The sequence below is a fragment of the Aulonocara stuartgranti genome (assembly GCF_965226115.1).
Source record: "Aulonocara stuartgranti genome assembly, chromosome: 2".
NCBI lineage: Eukaryota > Metazoa > Chordata > Actinopteri > Cichliformes > Cichlidae > Aulonocara > Aulonocara stuartgranti.
Genome location: NC_138940.1, coordinates 34,480,482 through 34,498,026, shown reverse-complemented (window position 1 = coordinate 34,498,026; position 17,545 = coordinate 34,480,482). Strand labels below are relative to the sequence as shown.

The window sequence follows — 17,545 nt, the reverse complement described above, 5'->3', positions numbered from 1 at the left end:
GATCATTTCACTGTTGCACAAAAGTATGCGAGCACTGCTGTTGTTCTGGAGCTGTTTTTTATATTTTATCTCTATCAAAGCACAGCACATACACTAAAAGGCAATCAGTGGATCTTTTTCAGGCAGCTTGAAGTTTTTGCTACCATCTTTTCTAGCAGCTACGAAGACAAGCTTGACATATTTGTTAACACCTCCTATGCTCGAGTGACGTGTGTTGATATACAACACTCATGGCGCCAGTATGTATAACAGGTGAGGGGTTTCAGTGTGTAGGAAACCTAATTACACAGCTTTATCAGCAAGTGCAGCTGGAGAGGAAGAAACTGCATCCCAAAGAGTTTGTTAAGATGGACAACCTGGAAACCTGGAAGCGCAAAAGTGACGTGTGAAGGATGAGTTGGCAAAGATGAGGCACAACGTGTGGCCAAGAAATGGCACAGGGACCTCAAATTGGCCATTAAATCCTCAAGGGACAAATAGGATTAAGTAATTGGATAAAGTCACATGAAAAATAAGGTTTTCACAGTCCTGAGAAAACCTACGTAGAACTTCTAATTCAGTAGCTTATAAATGCCTCCTGCAGTAACTTAAGAAAATCGTTTTTTTATCAGTCTTTTGCATCATGAAGTAATTTTTTTCCATTCTTCTTTACAAGGTTGTTTCCTTTCATTGAGGTTTGCAGCTGTGCCATGTATCATTGTCCCACTGCATGAACCAGTTTCAGATGAGATTTAGCTGTTAACAAATAGCCTTCTGTGACTGCAAAACAAGCCCAAATATACAGAGTTTAGCTTTTGCCAAAGGTAGTGCTATGCATTATGTCCAGAGATCTCCACCTTGGTCTTGTCTGTCCAGAGGACATCGTTCCAGAGGTCCTGAGAAGTCGTCTTCTTCTTAAGATGCAGCTTTGCAAACCCAAGCTGTGCTGCCATGCACATTTTAGAGAGAAGAGGTTTTATCCTGACATCCCTTCCAAACAAACCAAACTTGTTCAGTCTCTCTCTGATTGTACTGTCATTGAGTTTAACATTGAACATACTAACTGAAGTTTGGAGAGTCTGAGATGTAGCTTTTGATTTTATTTGCTCTTTGTTGCATCATCTAAACTTGAATTTGCTGAGATGTCCACTGCTTGGAAGATTGACCACTGTCTTGTTTTCCACTAGTGAAAAATTGTTCTCACTGTAGAATGATGGACACCCTTTTCAGATTGCTGCTTGCCAAAAACTGCCAAAACCTCTGCTTTTATGGAGATGGTTACACCTGCTGATGATCAGTTAATCAAGTGCATTTGATTAACAGTAGCTGGCTGCTGCTTAACCGTAAAGATGTACTCAGTGTTTCATGTGATTGTATAAGTGGTAGACACTCCCGTCCACAGCTAGTTCCCAGGTGACTGTTGACGTGTCATGTTAATGTTTGTTTTGAATGGATACAATGTTTTATTTTCCACATTCTTTTGCATGTTTCAGACGTGCCCGTTTTTAAATTAACAGACAGAGGATTCAAAATCCCTCATCTGTTAGCGAAACTAAATGCACTCACAGAAGGCGATTGTGTATGGTTCTGAATGTTAAATACATGCACACCACTCTCTTACTGTCAGTCACACACACTTTCAGAAGACATATCCAATTTGTCTTTTTAACACTGCTCCTCACACGCGCACTCACATACGCTCCAAAACGCACTATCCACCACACTCTTTCCTTCAAACATAAATCCCTCGCACATCCTAACATGCTTCGCTAGCTTTCCATCTCCACACCACCACCACCTCCTCCTCTCTCCCTACCATCTCCTCCACTCTGTGTTTCAGAGTAATGTGAGCCAGCAGCCGTAACACTGGGGTGGGGAGTGTGGGGATGTTGATGTATGGTGGAACTAAAGCAACCCTGCCGATCGATAATGTAAACAGGAGCGAAGAGAGGCGGTAAATAAGGCCAACTCCTGACAGAACTGTCTACCTCAGGTGACGGAGAGAGTGAGCCGAAGGAGGGGAGAAAGCGAGAGATTGGGAGCAGGGAAGAGGTTGTGAAGGGGAATATCTAATACAGGGACATGGGGACAGACAACGATGTAGGGCTAAAGAGGATAATGGAGGGATGAGGAAAGGGTGGAACAAATGGGGCAAGAAAAGCGAGGCATGGGAGGGATGAAGGGACTGAAAAATATGAAAGAAAAGAGGTGGAGAAAGACAGGAGCTGATGGAGGCACGGAGGAGCAAGCAGAGGTTGAGTGGATGAGGTAATGGCAAAAGAGGGAGGGAGGACAAAAGAGGAAAGTGAAGCAGAAAGATGGAAGTGAGGAAGAATGGATGGAAGCGAAAATGGGGAAAGGAGGGGGGAGACGAGTGGAGGAGACGACGGCTTCAGCAATGAGGATAAACGGCCACAGCAATTATAGATTACAATTCAATTTTAGGAAAAAACAGTGGCGGCATCTGCTTGCAAGTTTGTGGTAGCAGTGACATTTAACTGATGACATGCAGATGGATGACCAGCAAGTGACCTACTGTTGAACCAAATCGGGACGACACGTACAGTACGACAAAAACACACACACATGCACACACACACAGGGCCGATTTGTGATCCTAGTCACCGCTGGAGGCTCCGTTGATGCATTGGCGTGGCTGAACAATTCTTTGAGAATACCACGCACTCGCCGCGTGCCGCTACGGGACTAGTGGGTAAACACACGCTCACGACAACGTCAACAATCGCACAGCCCGTGCACAAACACGCGTGGCGATCAAATGTGTGCCTGACTGTTTTATTATGTTTGCATTGCACTCCATTGTGTTTGTCGTTTTATTTCCGGTCGTGCGTGTTTAGTAATTAAACAACAGTGTCTGTGAGCGTTTCATTTTAACAACTTTGCACTTTCTGATCAGTCTCTGCTGGGATTTAAAGAATTATCTGCAGCTTTCTCAAACACTATAAATTGCCCACCAAGTGATGATTCACAGTGGTGATTCATCATATAGCCAATTCTTGGGAGCTCTTGAATTTGCAGTTTTAATGACGTGCCATTTCTCACATCCGTGCATAAAATTATTATTTATTTATTTATTTGATATTATATTTTGCACTATCCTACTGTATATTACTGTATACTTGTATTCTATTGAACATATTGTATATCTTATTCCTCTGCTCCTCTCTCTTGCTGCATTGAGCATGTCCCAACAGCTCAATGCAGGGTGTTTAAGATACAGCAGTTAGTTACATAACATTTTTATGCAATCGTAATGTTTTAAACAGTGCACAACAACAGTGGCTTAAGTTATATTTTATTAAAAGTTAGAGTCGGATTTCGTTATTTCTCCAGGCAGGTGCTTGAATTCCTGAATACAAACACTGTCCCCATTAAATTTTTTTCTTTACCTGGAAATAGAAAAGGCCATGAAGAGCACTGAAAGTAATCAATAAAGTAATTCTAAAATTAATTCTAATCTATATTGGGAGCCAGTGAAAAGAGGCTAAAGCGGGGCTGATGGAGCAGTGTCTGTGATGAGCTCAGAATTCAGATGAATTTTTACATCAGGCTTTTACTGAGAAAAAACAGAGATAAGGCTTGTAGAAAGCCTGATAAACAACAAGGAAAGCTGATTATTGACTTTCAGCCAAGTGATAATGTGATGATTTGATCTCATCTTATTATTCTTCCTGTTTGTGCTGTTTGAACTAATAATTTTATGGAGGCTGTGATTAACAACTGTTGTATTTTTAGAGCTTAAGCGGGAAAATTGGGGGTTTTTTTTTGGTTTTTTTTGAAAACTGACAAGTCAGAACTGTTTTGATAATTGTTTTATTATTTAATTCAATTATTAGGTATCACAAATTCCGTGTTTTAGCCCCTGAGCCTCTGTTTGAATGTTTTCTGCTTTTCTTGGCTTTTTGGGTTTAAAAATAAATATCATCTTGGGCCCGGGGAAATTAAAAGAGACATTTTTGATTATTTTATTTTTCTGATCTAATGACTCAAATCATGGATAGCAAATAGGGTGACACATTAATGCAGTGCTTAACCGCACACTGTTTTTAGAATCGGTTGGATTATTTGTGATTTTCCACGCCTGTGTTGTATCATCATGCTTGTCAATTTAGCTGACGCTTTGCCACGACATCAGTGTTTATTGTGTTTACAGCTTAATAAGCTGACTCCTGGCCACTTTATTAGGTATACTTTGCTTCTACTGAGTTTGAACTGCCTTAATTCTTAATGGCACAGATTCAACAAGGTGCTGGAAACATTCCTGGGACATTTTGGTTCACATTGATGTGAAAACATCACACAGTTGTTACAGATTTGTCTGCAGCACATCCATGATGTGACTCTCCCGTTCCACCGCAAAGGTGGTCTATCGGATGGAGATGTGATAACTGTAAAGGTCATTTGAGTACAGTGAACTCATTGTCATGTCTAAAAACTGGTCTAGGATTTGTTTGAGAGTTTGAGATGGTTTGATGTTTATGGCATGGTGTGTATCCAGCTGGAAGCAACTGTCCATAGATGGGCTGGGACTTATATGGTGTCTTTCTACTCAGTTGAGCACTCAAAGCACTTTCTGCTCCTCTCTAACTCTCAAATTCTGCCACAGAAATTTAAGTTCATCACACCAGACAATATTTGTCCAGTCTGTTATTGTCCAATTTTGGCGACCCTGCCTGAGTTGTGGCCACAGTTTTCTGTTCTTAGTTGAGAGGAGTGGCACCGGATGTGGTCTTCTGCAGCTGTGGCCTATCTGCTTTGACGTGTTGTGCATTTCAGAGATGCTCTTCTGCATACCTTTGTTGTAACAAGTGGATATTTGAGTTACTTTTACCTTCCTATCAACCCAAAGCAGTCAGGCCATTCTCATCTGACCTCTGACATCACAAGCTATTTTCACAGAGAGAACTGCCGCCCAGTGGATATTTTCTCTTTGTCGCACCAACCTCAGTAAACACTAGAGATGGTTGAGTGAGAAAATCCCAGCAGTAGTTTCTAAAATACTCAGACCAGCATGTCTGTCACAGTCAGAGTGACCCGAATCACCTTTCTTCCTCATCCTGATGAACAGTTTAAACTTGAGCCTAAATGCATTGAGTTGGTGTCGTGTGATTGGCTGATTCAGTAGATAATGCACTAACAAATAGTCGAACAGGTGCATCTAACAAAGTAGCCAGTGAGTATACAGTACAGCATGTGATCACAATAATGTGACTGTTCTAATATTAATATGTATTTTTATATTAACCGCTGACTGTTAATTAACTTTAATCAGTATCAGTGTCTAAGTCGAGCCCTTTGTCCTTCTCCTGGGAGTCTTTTTTTAAACTTTGAGATGTCGTTCAGTTCAGTATATTGATGACTGCTTTGCTTTGTCATGCCTCACTGCAAGTGACACTTCTTTTTAAGAGGCTGACTCGCTTTCAAATAATCTGTGGATTACCAAAGTTAAATGTGTGATTTTTGCCTGGGTTTTCTATCGATAGGCTGGTGAAGACATAATGTAGAAGAAGTATAGCAGAGTCCACAGAGCATATTGTTGTTGCTGGCTGATATTGTGGTACTTAACAGCTAATGGGCCTGCAGTCGGTGCTTATTGAAAATACTGCAAACAGTGACTGGCGGGGGATTAACTCTGGAATGAGCTTCAGCATCGTCTCTGAGCTGAGATTTGGAGCAAATGTGGACTGAGAGGAAAGATGGGCGGGAGATGTGCAATCATCAGGGTTATCAAGTTTAATCCTCCCTTTGCAGATTACAGATGTTTGTATGAATTAGCCCCACGCCACCTCTTGAAGGATCATTGCTGCCGAGAAGCTGCGGTAATGATTTGTCACTCGCACAAACACACAAAACATTAACACTCGAGCTCTTGCTCTTAAACAAAAGCCTAATGTTGCATTAATGCACCCTAAAAACCCAATGAGCCGTAGCTCGAGCTGTTAGTGTCCAGAAGCCAACATTAAAGTGTTTCTGTTGCTGGTGTATTTAATAACCACCTTAAATTTCAAGCAATATGTTGGAAGTGATGCACAGTGGTGACTGTAAGTTTGACAGCTGTTCAAATAAAATAATTAAATGATTTAAAGAAATGAAATGTTACACTTAAGAGAAGAGAAACGTATCCATTTATAAAAATGATGCAGTATAACATATCTGCAACAGGGAAAAAGTATGGCAACCTTTCCTGTGACCTCTTAGTGCAACAATAACTCCAATCAGACATTTCTGGTTACTGCTGATCAGCCCTGCACACTGGTTTGGAGAAATTAAGGGCAATTGTTTGATATAAACAGCTTCATCTATGAGATGTTTCCTCACTTGAAGTGATCACTCCACACCATTTCTGTTGAGTGAAGATGAGGGCTTGAACTCTGCCAATCCAAAAGTTTATCGTTGTTCTTCTCTAAGCTTTCTTTGATTAAAAATAAGGGCTGTCATCTTGGTGCACAACTCTCTTTGTTTTGAGGTTGAAGGCACAGAAAGATGTCCTGATGTTGTTCTCTAAGATTGGTTTGTGTAATTCAGAATTGTTCTTATCATTGATGTTGGCCTGAAACTGGTCAAACCAGTGAGATGAACTTACTGGGTCCAGTTCTTATGCTGGAGAGGAGCATTTTCATTTCTTTTTTTAAACATAATACTATTTTAATTCTCTGCCCCACCCTGAGCCTGGTTCTGCCGGAGGATCCTTCCTGTTAGAAGGGAGTTTTTCTTTCCCACTGTCACCAAATTATCATCTTAAAGAAAGAAAGAACACTTTAAAGAAATCATTAAAAGACAAAAATTACCATTAACATGTATAAACATTTCGGACCACAACTGTACATCCATCTTTTATACTATCTGTGATTCACACACCTGTCTTGGTTGTTTTAGTGGACCACAAAATGGTTTTGTAATGGTTTCCAACCTGAGGAGCATCAATAACTCTTTTTCCAAAATCCCCAAAACTCTAATTTTTCATGTCACCATAAATCTCCACTAATGTGTCACCTTCAAATTTACTGCTAAACTTGTGGGCAAAAGTACTTGATCCTCTAACAAATTTGTAATATTGGCAAATTTTCCTCAGTAAATAAATCACTGAGTATGTCATGCTTTCTCTCAGTTGTTTAGTTGGGTTTTCTTTAATTCTGTTTTTAGAACCTTTGTCTTTTGGTTTATAAAGTAATTTAGAGAAACATAAAAGCTTGACAAACTTTGAAGTAGCACTATAGCTTTATCCTCTGATAATCTATGCAATAGGAGAATATTGGTTTATAATAGCCATGGTAATACATAAACAGGCTTTGATTGGAGCACTTATTCCTTCTGTGTGGGTTCATGCACTCAGACTAAGTGATTTCTCAGGGACTGCACTCTGCTTCATTAGTGAGCAGTTTGTTGAAGGACTGTCACGTTACTCAGACAACTCTCTTTCATTCTAGATCTGTGGAGTCCACTGCAAGCAGGACTCCCATATCAGGCTGTGGTACTTTCATCCACACGCTTCTGGTCTTCGGGGCACACGGAGGCATCACAGCGTTCAGTTTTTCATAAGTTGCCATAGCAGTAAAGCTCTTCGTCTTCAGCTTAATGATTGCAGGAGGAGTGTAGTCTGCTGAAACAGTTGCTCATTGTTTTGGCTTTGTGGGTTACAGCTTTGCTGTTATGCCCCACTTTGACCATTTATATAGAGCCATTTTCAGCTAACACTAAAGGCTGTTGAAAAAGCATGCTGTACTATATCTGTCGTGCTTTAAACATTGGAGTTGAGCTCTTTAACATAGGGAGTACTTAGTAGCTAAAGAACCACATATTTCCCCCAGGAAATGATAAAGACCTTAACAGAGCTAAAAGAAAAGCGGATACTCAGTAAACAAATCAAGTGAATGTTAATGTTGCGCTTTATCTTCAGGCTTTGTAAAGAGGTAACTTTTTTCTAACACATGAAACTTCTGAAATTATTTAAATACAAACTCAGATGAACAACAACATGTGGAATATTAGTGTAAGCAAAATGAGTAGGCAGTGTGTGTTAAACCAAGTATATCTCATAATTCAGTAGCTTGTAGAAACACCTATAGCATCAATAATTGAAACTTATCATAACTACATCAGTTGTAGCAATTTTAACCCCCTCTTCTACTAGTTGTTTCAGCTCATTGAGGTTTGCAGCCATTTTTTTATATATTGTCTAACCTTGGGATGAAATTGTTGGACGTCCACTCCTGGGAAGATTGACAGCTATCTAGAATTTGTTCCACCTGTAAATAACGGTTTTGTAGAATGATGGACTTCAGTTTGTTTTTTGTTTTTAATGGCCTTTAACCCTTCCCAGATTGATGGGGAGTAATGATTGCCTCTCCAAAAATCATTCCGATGTCTTTCCTTTTTGGCATTGTTGTAATGCATAACTTACTGTTCCAGACAAGCAGACTGCCAAAACATCTGCTTTTATGGAGGTGCTCACACTTGATGATCATAATCATGTGCATTTGATTATCAGGAGCTGGTTGTTTCTTAATCTCTTCATTTCATATTTTCCCCATTTTCCTGTATGATAAATGACTGTCATTGTAGCTCATCTGAGATTATATTTACCTAATTTTAAGAACTGCTGAGGGCCAGAAGATGTTCTGATAACAGGTGATATTTTATTTTTATATTTTATTATATTTTAGGTGCCATTTTTATACCTTGTTGCTCTTCCTCCAAATGAAGAACAGTTAATGCAGCTGTGTCAAATTAAAACTTAAGGGGTAAATAATTAAATAAAATGACATGTAAATGCATGTTGATATCTGATAATGGAAATATAAAATTTCATTTTTTTTAAATTAATGTAATTATGAAATATATTTGTTATGGTTTATTTAAACTGTAGATTATTAGCTGGCTCTATTGTAGGGTCATTATAAAGCGCCTTGACCTTACTGTTAGTGTTAAATTCAACTGTATTAAAATTCAGGGTTTTTTATTCCTTATATAGCTTTTTAAGTTCCATTTTAGTTACTTTTACTTCCAAAAAATATATAGATTTTACATTTTCTGTATTTAGTCATGTGATTTCTACGTTTAGTTTTTTACATGATATAAAATAATAATAAGCACAGGCGCACAGATGTTCACAAACTTCACTGCACTAGCTTTTGTAGGCTTAAGTCCCTTAATGCTCTTCAGATATGTGAAAATAAAAATGATTTTCTTTGTTTCTTGAAAAAAAACAACCCTTTTTTTTTAAACCTTTACATAACATTTTTTTTAAAAGGAAAAACACGGTAATAGAACAAAATTACAAGTAGTACGACTTGCACAGGAAGTCTCGGTCATAATTCGGTATGTTGAAAATGCTGAACCAAAAAAGTTTCTTGTTTGTTCTTTGATTTCAGTCAGTGGATCAAAACTCCCACTTTCTGACCTGTATGGTGAAGTACAAAGATGCTGTATATACTTCAAGGCCTGAAATCTGACAAGTTTGTGCCATGCTGCTTCTAATCTGGCCTGCACCCAGCTAATCAGTCACTTTGCCTGATATCACACATTTCAGTTCATGCATTTGCACTGAGAAGCATTAAAATGAGTGACAAAAGGGTGTTTTTACATCACACCCCATTTAATATACCTTCAGGCTTCAGAATGTTTCCCTCTTAAAAAAAAGTGGTATGAGATTCAAATCAGCTTGCGCCTCTTTCCCTGCAGTTTCCTTCTTTCTGGAAGGCTGAGCTCCGTTCCTCTGCCTGCGAATAATGAACAGATCCTGCATGACTAACCAATCCTTCACTGATGTTGGTTAGCTGTCGATGGATACAGCTACAACCATTTCTAACCACAAATAAGTCTGTAGAGGGCATCGGGGAAATGGGTAGAAGCGCACATTTCATTCTTCTGTTATGAATTTCTGCTTCTGAAAAAAGATCACGAGATCATATTTCAAAAAGTCACAAACACTGTGTTAAATCGTTCTGCCTAATGGCCTCCAATCCTCAGAGGGTCCGATTAAAGAGGTTCTGCAGGGCTTCCTCTGTGCTCTGCAATCTGTGGCTTGTTTTGTGTGAGTGACTGAAGCAGCATTAAGGTCCATATTAAGTCGCTTAATTATTAGACTCATTTTGTTTTGAATCGTGAAAAAGAAAAGTCCAGCACGCAGGAGTGAGTTGATTTTTGTTTTTGTTCTCGTTTGTGAAGTTTTGTTCAAGTTTTCAGTGCCTGATGAATGAATCTAGAAATAAATCATAGAAACGGCCTCTGTCTATAATTAATTAATAATTATAAAATATAATTGATCTTGTTACGGTTTTCTTTTCATTGGAGTGAGAGGACTAGCCAAGTCTTCCAATTCTACACGCTTTTTATTCTCCCTTTTTGACAAATGTGAACAAATCCAGGCTCAAGAAACCATTCAGGTTCTATATTTGGATTCTCTGAGGCAACTATAGGTGTGCCACTGGCTCTTGTGACAAATATCTAATATTCGTAAAGCACACAACTGCACAAAACATCATGAATAAATTGTTAGTTTTCCGTATTAATACTTCCTATGACCTCATTTCCACCAGAAATCTCCTAAAGACATGTCTGTGTTAAATTCTGGTTCTTTTGGATTCTTTCAGGCCAAGAAAGACACGGCTCAAAAGTGGTCCTTTTACTTTAAAAATGATCTTTATTTTACATATCTGGATATGGAGACCTGAACACAAAACACACTACCCCAGGTCTGAAGCACAAACGGAAGCCTAGTTATTTATATACTTGCTCTCTACGTCACACCACACTTTAAGTTTCGATCAAACAGCCTAGTTGGTTTCACTTTCTACTGCAATTACCATGCTTCTGCAAAGGCGTGCAGTTTCCTGTCAGCCTGCAACCTAATTTTACACTGAAGTCTGGGCCTCTCATAAAACACACTAGTCAGCATTCAGATTATATATTTTATTTCCTAATATCTGTCAAAAGGAACCACAATCCATTTGCACAATTACCGAATGATGAGAGTGACACGCATCAAAGGTCCTGCCTCGGAGTGAAGTGGCGAATGGATCCCGCAAACCACAACCAGTGCCATCAATCCAACACCTGAAGAAAACATAAATGAAAAAGCCACTTTCATTGGCAGTACTGTGTAAACTGCAAGTCTTACAGTTGTGTTTTTACAGTACTCTATGCAGTCCTGTAAAAAAACACTAAGTAATGGTTTTCTGTCTTCAGCTGGACTGGGTCTATTTCACATGTCAGATGACAAAAATTCACTTTCCATGGATATGAATTCAGGAGTGTCTTGAAATTTCGGCTTGCCCTTTGGCGTGCTTTGAGTGCAATAAGTTACTCACTGAATCAATGGTAAAATTAGACTGTTTAAGTGCACTTTATTTTGTTTTGTATTGATTTATACCTCTGTCAAGTCTAAAGCTTTACATCTTCTTTCTTTTCTTGTCTCTTAACCACAAAACCTGGAGAGAATTTTTAATGATTTTGGGTTTGTCTAAAGCTAAACAATTAGGAGTGAGCGTGGCTGTGTGATACCGCTAATCTTGTTTTTAATGCCAAGTAACACCCAAGCTGATATCCCCATTGCCAGTAAATGTTTAAAAAGTTTAAAAAAAAAATATAGACTAAACCCATTTAATTTTAAATCATCTTGTTAGTGTAGGTGCTCTTTACCCTGGGCTGGCAGACAGACTGAACCTCAGTACACGGCATAATAAAACTAACTTATATTTGCTGTACCTCAGTACACTGATTCAGTAAAAGGACTAGGTGTTACAATCCCTGATAATGCATTGCTTTAAATGGAGAAAATCTTGAGGGATGGCTGTTATGAGGAAAGGCAGCCCAGAAACGTTACCACCGCCACGCATCGTTGTGTGCCTCAACTTTTGGTCTTTTACCCAAGCTTATCTGCCATTTTTTCCTTCCTTGGTTAGGTTTAGGGATTAGAGCTCTGATGTAGATTATCATATTAAAATTTGGGACACATCGTCAGTATTTGACCTTGGATTCATCGGGTGTTTCGGACATTATCACAGGACACCCTCATCCAGGGAGGACCTGCCAGGGTTGATCAGGCACCGGAGTGTCACTGGTTTATGTTAAATTGTTATTTCTCTTCTTCTTTCTTCAGTTTAGTTTTCTACTGTTTATTTTCGTCTATCTATTCACTGCAACTGAGAAGTAATACTTACCTCTTTAACATTTATGGAGCGTCCAAATCTGCACTAACTACTGTAAAAGATCAGAGGAGAAAACACAGGCTTGGTTTTTAATTATATTGTATTATAATGAAAGAAATGCATGATAAAATAAGTAAATAATGCCCTAATGAATATATATACAGTACTATACAAAATTATTAGGCACCCTTCACTTCTTTTATATTTTGCTTGGAAAACTAAATATAGTGATTTCTCGAAATATTTGCAACACACTTAAAACACATATCCATGAAAAGACAGAAAGTAAAGGTAATAACATTTTTATGAATTTGAAAGTCAATATTTGGTACAAGCACCTTTACTCTGGAGAGGACAATCAAGTCAATTCAGTTCTTTTAAAAATTTTTTTTTACCCTACATCATATATTGAAAATAAATTGACCCTGATTCGCAACACATAAAATGCAACCAAATAAAACAATCTTGTAATATCCCCCAATATTGCTATAGGGTTGAAATTTTTAAATTAAAGGGTTAATAATGACGGGAACATTAACTCATAAAACTGTAGCCTGGATAGACACAGATTGCTTTGCTGCAGTCAGTGATAATTGTTGCTTTTTATCAGCCCTCTCTGTGTTTTTCCTCACTCTCTCTGTGCGGGCATGAGACCAGACTACTGTACATCATGAACAATATGTAATCACCCCTCACCCTCCACTGACCCCAGCACCCACCTCCGCCCCCACAGGCTGGTCCCACTGGATGAGTTAGAGGGCTGAATTTCTTCCCCAGCACACAACTAAATACACATTTATGTCCAATTACTGAGTTTAGATATGGATTTTTTTTTTTTTTTAAATTAGAATTGATTCTAAGACAGGAATCTCGGGATTTGGAAACGTCAATATTTCAGTATGAATCCACCCAGCACAGCCAGATTGCAAATAGACAAGCAGACCTTTATATTACATCACATTGTTAGTGAGGGCATGTGACAAATAACTTGTCCTAGATGGATGTAAAAAATAAATAATAATAATAAAAAAACAGGGCCCCTTTTAATGAACAGTGAACATGTTTGAGGCTGTGATTGAGCTGTCTGGTGTGAGTGAAATCTGCAGATCAGTCCACACTTTATTCAAGACTCAAGTGTCAAAACTGATCTGAGGTGGAAAAAATCAGAGATTATTTCACCTCATGGGAGCCTGTTAAGAAAAAAAAAGGTGTCTCGTGGTACTAGATGGAAGAAAAAAGCCTTGTATTGTTGAGATTCTTTTCAGTTTGTGTGTGTTCTCGTGTAGAGGCGGTGGTCCAGCCAGGTCTTATGACACCGCTGGGATTCAAGCTGAGCAACATGCTGAGCCTCATCAGAATGTGTGGTGGTGTCGGCGTGGGCGTGTAGAGGCCGGTTAAACCGCAGCTCACCGACAGCAGTCTCTGTTCCTCACTTGGTTTCTGTTTACTAGTATTCCTGTTTTCTCTGCCTCTCCTGTCTTTCCTCAACCTTCACGTCAGTACGCTTCAGTTTATTTAGCCTTTATTTAATCAAATACACAAATTTAAATATTTTTTCTGAGACCATAGAGTAAAACTGCAGCAATTAACTTGACAGAGACAGTATCAATTAGTCGAGCTATGGCTACATGACTGAAAAGCATGAAAAAATATTTCACACAAAACAAATTGGAAACAGTGAAAGATGGTGTTGCTGTGGACTCGCTGAGAGGACAATGTAAAAAAAGTGCTGTGTACCGTTTTCGGTTTGGTAAATAATGGTAGTACTAAAAACTGTTTTCATACGACACCATAGGCTGTGACAAACACCCAGAAAAAATGATTTGCTTGCGGCATCAAAACCAGTGACAGCAGTAGATTCAAAGCTTTCCAGCTCTGTAGTTAAAATCAAATGTTAAACCCTCTGGAAATTTAGATTGAAATAGTAAAAATGCATTTGTGATCTCACAGTTCAGAGCCTCATTAATCATCACAGAAATCAAAGTGAGGGGAAAAAAGTCCAGAAATATTGAGAAAACCTAGTTTAAAATCGGCTTATTTTACTGATTTAAAGTGCCTACATATCATAGCAACACTGGATCACCTTAAATAGACACTCACCAGCCACTTTGTTGGGTACTCAGATTCAACTGCTTGTTAATGCGAATATCTTATCAGCCATCATTGCGTGGCAGCAACTCGGTGCATTTAGATGTGTAGACACGGTGAAAACAACCTGCTGAAGATCAGAAACAGGGAGCAAGGCGATTGAAGCTGGTCTGAATATTTTAGAAAAAGTTGATCTGCTGGGATTTTCCCACACAACCATCTCTACAGGGAGTGCAGAATTATTAGGCAAGTTGTATTTTTGAGGGATAATTTTATTATTGAACAACAACCATGTTCTCAATGAACTCAAAAAACTCATTAATATCAAAGCTGAATGTTTTTGGAAGTAGTTTGTAGTTTGTTTTTAGTTTTAGCTATTTTAGGGGGATATCTGTGTGTGCAGGTGACTATTACTGTGCATAATTATTAGACAACTTAACAAAAAAAATATATATACCCCTTTCAATTATTTATTTTTACCAGTGAAACCAATATAACATCTCCACATTCACAAATATACATTTCTGACATTCAAAAACAAAACAAAAACAAATCAGCGACCAATATAGCCACCTTTCTTTGCAAGGACACTCAAAAGCCTGCCATCCTTGGATTCTGTCAGTGTTTTGATCTGTTCACCATCAACATTGCGTCCAGCAGCAACCACAGCCTCCCAGACACTGTTCAGAGAGGTGTACTGTTTTCCCTCCTTGTAAATCTCACATTTGATGATGGACCACAGGTTCTCAATGGGGTTCAGATCAGGTGAACAAGGTGGCCATGTCATTAGTTTTTCTTCTTTTATACCCTTTCTTGCCAGCCACGCTGTGGAGTACTTGGACGCGTGTGATGGAGCATTGTCCTGCATGAAAAGCATGTTTTTCTTGAAGGATGCAGACTTCTTCCTGTACCACTGCTTGAAGAAGGTGTCTTCCAGAAACTGGCAGTAGGACTGGGAGTTGAGCTTGACTCCATCCTCAACCCGAAAAGGCCCCACAAGCTCATCTTTGATGATACCAGCCCAAACCAGTACTCCACCTCCACCTTGCTGGCGTCTGAGTCGGACAGGAGCTCTCTGCCCTTTACCAATCCAGCCACGGGCCCATCCATCTGGCCCATCAAGACTCACTCTCATTTCATCAGTCCATAAAACCTTAGAAAAACCAGTCTTGAGATATTTCTTGGCCCAGTCTTGACGTTTCAGCTTGTGTGTCTTGTTCAGTGGTGGTCGTCTTTCAGCCTTTCTTACCTTGGCCATGTCTCTGAGTATTGCACACCTTGTGCTTTTGGGCACTCCAGTGATGTTGCAGCTCTGAAATATGGCCAAACTGGTGGCAAGTGGCATCTTGGCAGCTGCACGCTTGACTTTTCTCAGTTCATGGGCAGTTATTTTGCGCTTTGGTTTTTCCACACGCTTCTTGCGACCCTGTTGACTATTTTGAATGAAACGCTTGATTGTTCGATGATCGCGCTTCAGAAGCTTTGCAATTTTGAGACTGCTGCATCCCTCTGCAAGATATCTCACTATTTTTGACTTTTCTGAGCCTGTCAAGTCCTCCTTTTGACCCATTTTGCCAAAGGAAAGGAAGTTGCCTAATAATTATGCACACCTGATATAGGGTGTTGATGTCATTAGACCACACCCCTTCTCATTACAGAGATGCACATCACCTAATATGCTTAATTGGTAGTAGGCTTTCGAGCCTATACAGCTTGGAGTAAGACAACATGCATGAAGAGGATGATGTGGACAAAATACTCATTTGCCTAATAATTCTGCACTCCCTGTAGTGTTCAAAGGGAAGGGTTTGAATAGAGAAAATATCCAGTGAGCTGCAGTTACTTTGGTGAAAAAGCCTTATTGATACTAGAGGTCAGAGGAGAATGCATTCTCAAATAACCACTAGTTGCAACCAAGGTTTGCAGAAGAGCATCTCTGAATGCTAAAAGCATCGTAACTTGAAGCAGATGGGCTACAGCAGCAGAAGACCACACCGAGTGCCACTCCTGTCAGCTGAGAACAAAAAACTGAGGCTACAATTCAGGCTCACCAAAATTAGACAACAAAAGATTGGAATAACCTTATTTGTCATGAGGTTTATTGATTTCTGCATCAGCAGGTGGACGGTAGGGTTAGAATTTGGCTAAAACAACGTGAAAGCCTGCCCGAGTACTGCTGCTGATCATGCCGATCCCTTTATGACTGCAATGCACAATCTTCTGATAGTTCAAAAAGTTCAAATCATCTCAAGCTGGTTTCTTGAACGTGACAGTGAGTTCACTGCACTGATATGCCCTCCACAGTCACCAGATATGAATCCAGCAGAGCACCTTTGGGATATGTTGGAACAGAAGATTCACATAATTCATGTCAGTTGAGTTTCTAGCACCTCGTTGAATTCATACCACAAAGAATTATGGCAGGTCTGAAGAAAAAACTTGGTACCAGCAAGGTGCAACTTACAAAGAAACCAGGAAGTGCAATTTATTAATGGCATGTTTACATTCTGCCTCATTTCCAACTTCATGTTCGGGACTCAGGAGGAGGGGAAAGAAGGCGCAGCTGCAATACAGATAACCTTGCATAATGTATACTTTCCTGGGTAAAACTATTTAATTGGTCTTTGGTTAAATGAGTATGCCAAGAGTGGGAGTTTTTTCTTTTTTTTAACGATCGTCCACAAAACATGAATTCCCTGCTGATTTTCTATGTAGAAAATAGAAATAAAAATAAAAGACTTGGGTCAAGTAGAGGTAAAAAATGTAAACAAAAGGCCGACATGTTGTCAAACTTTAATGGCTAATGTGCCATCAGAGACAGCACAATCAATAACAGTGGGGCAAGGAAAGAAAAAAGAAGTGTACAGTTTGGTGACAAAAAATATATCCGTATAAAATGTTTTATGCTTTTTTGCTATCAGCTCAAATGCAACTTGACACTGATTTTTAGTTGATGTATTTTAAATGTGTGTTAAAGCAAATTTTGATGACTATCGTGTACAGACGAGCTGGATTATATAGACGGAAGGCATCTGAGTTTACACTTGCTTGAAGTGCGATCAGTGCACTGTGTGAGCTGACAGAGAAGGTGGTTTTTTGAAAGCTTAATACATCCAGCCGGTTGCCTGATTGATTTATTTTTGAAGTTATGATGAATAAAACGGTGATATTGGGAAACTCTGCCACGTAGAAACTCTGTTTGAAATGTGAAAAAGTAGACTTTGTTTTGTTTTTCATTGTGCTCATTACTTAAGAAAACCATCCTGCAATGTTAAAATGAAGGTCATCTTGTGTTTTCTGTTTTCCTA

At 39.1% G+C, this 17,545-nt stretch overlaps 1 protein-coding gene across 2 annotated transcripts in view; it reads left to right on the top strand.

The window, feature by feature from the left end:
- The window catches only part of macrod1 (mono-ADP ribosylhydrolase 1), a 147,633-nt gene that overhangs the window by 108,694 nt on the left and 21,394 nt on the right, over positions 1-17,545 (top strand). The window lies entirely within an intron of this gene.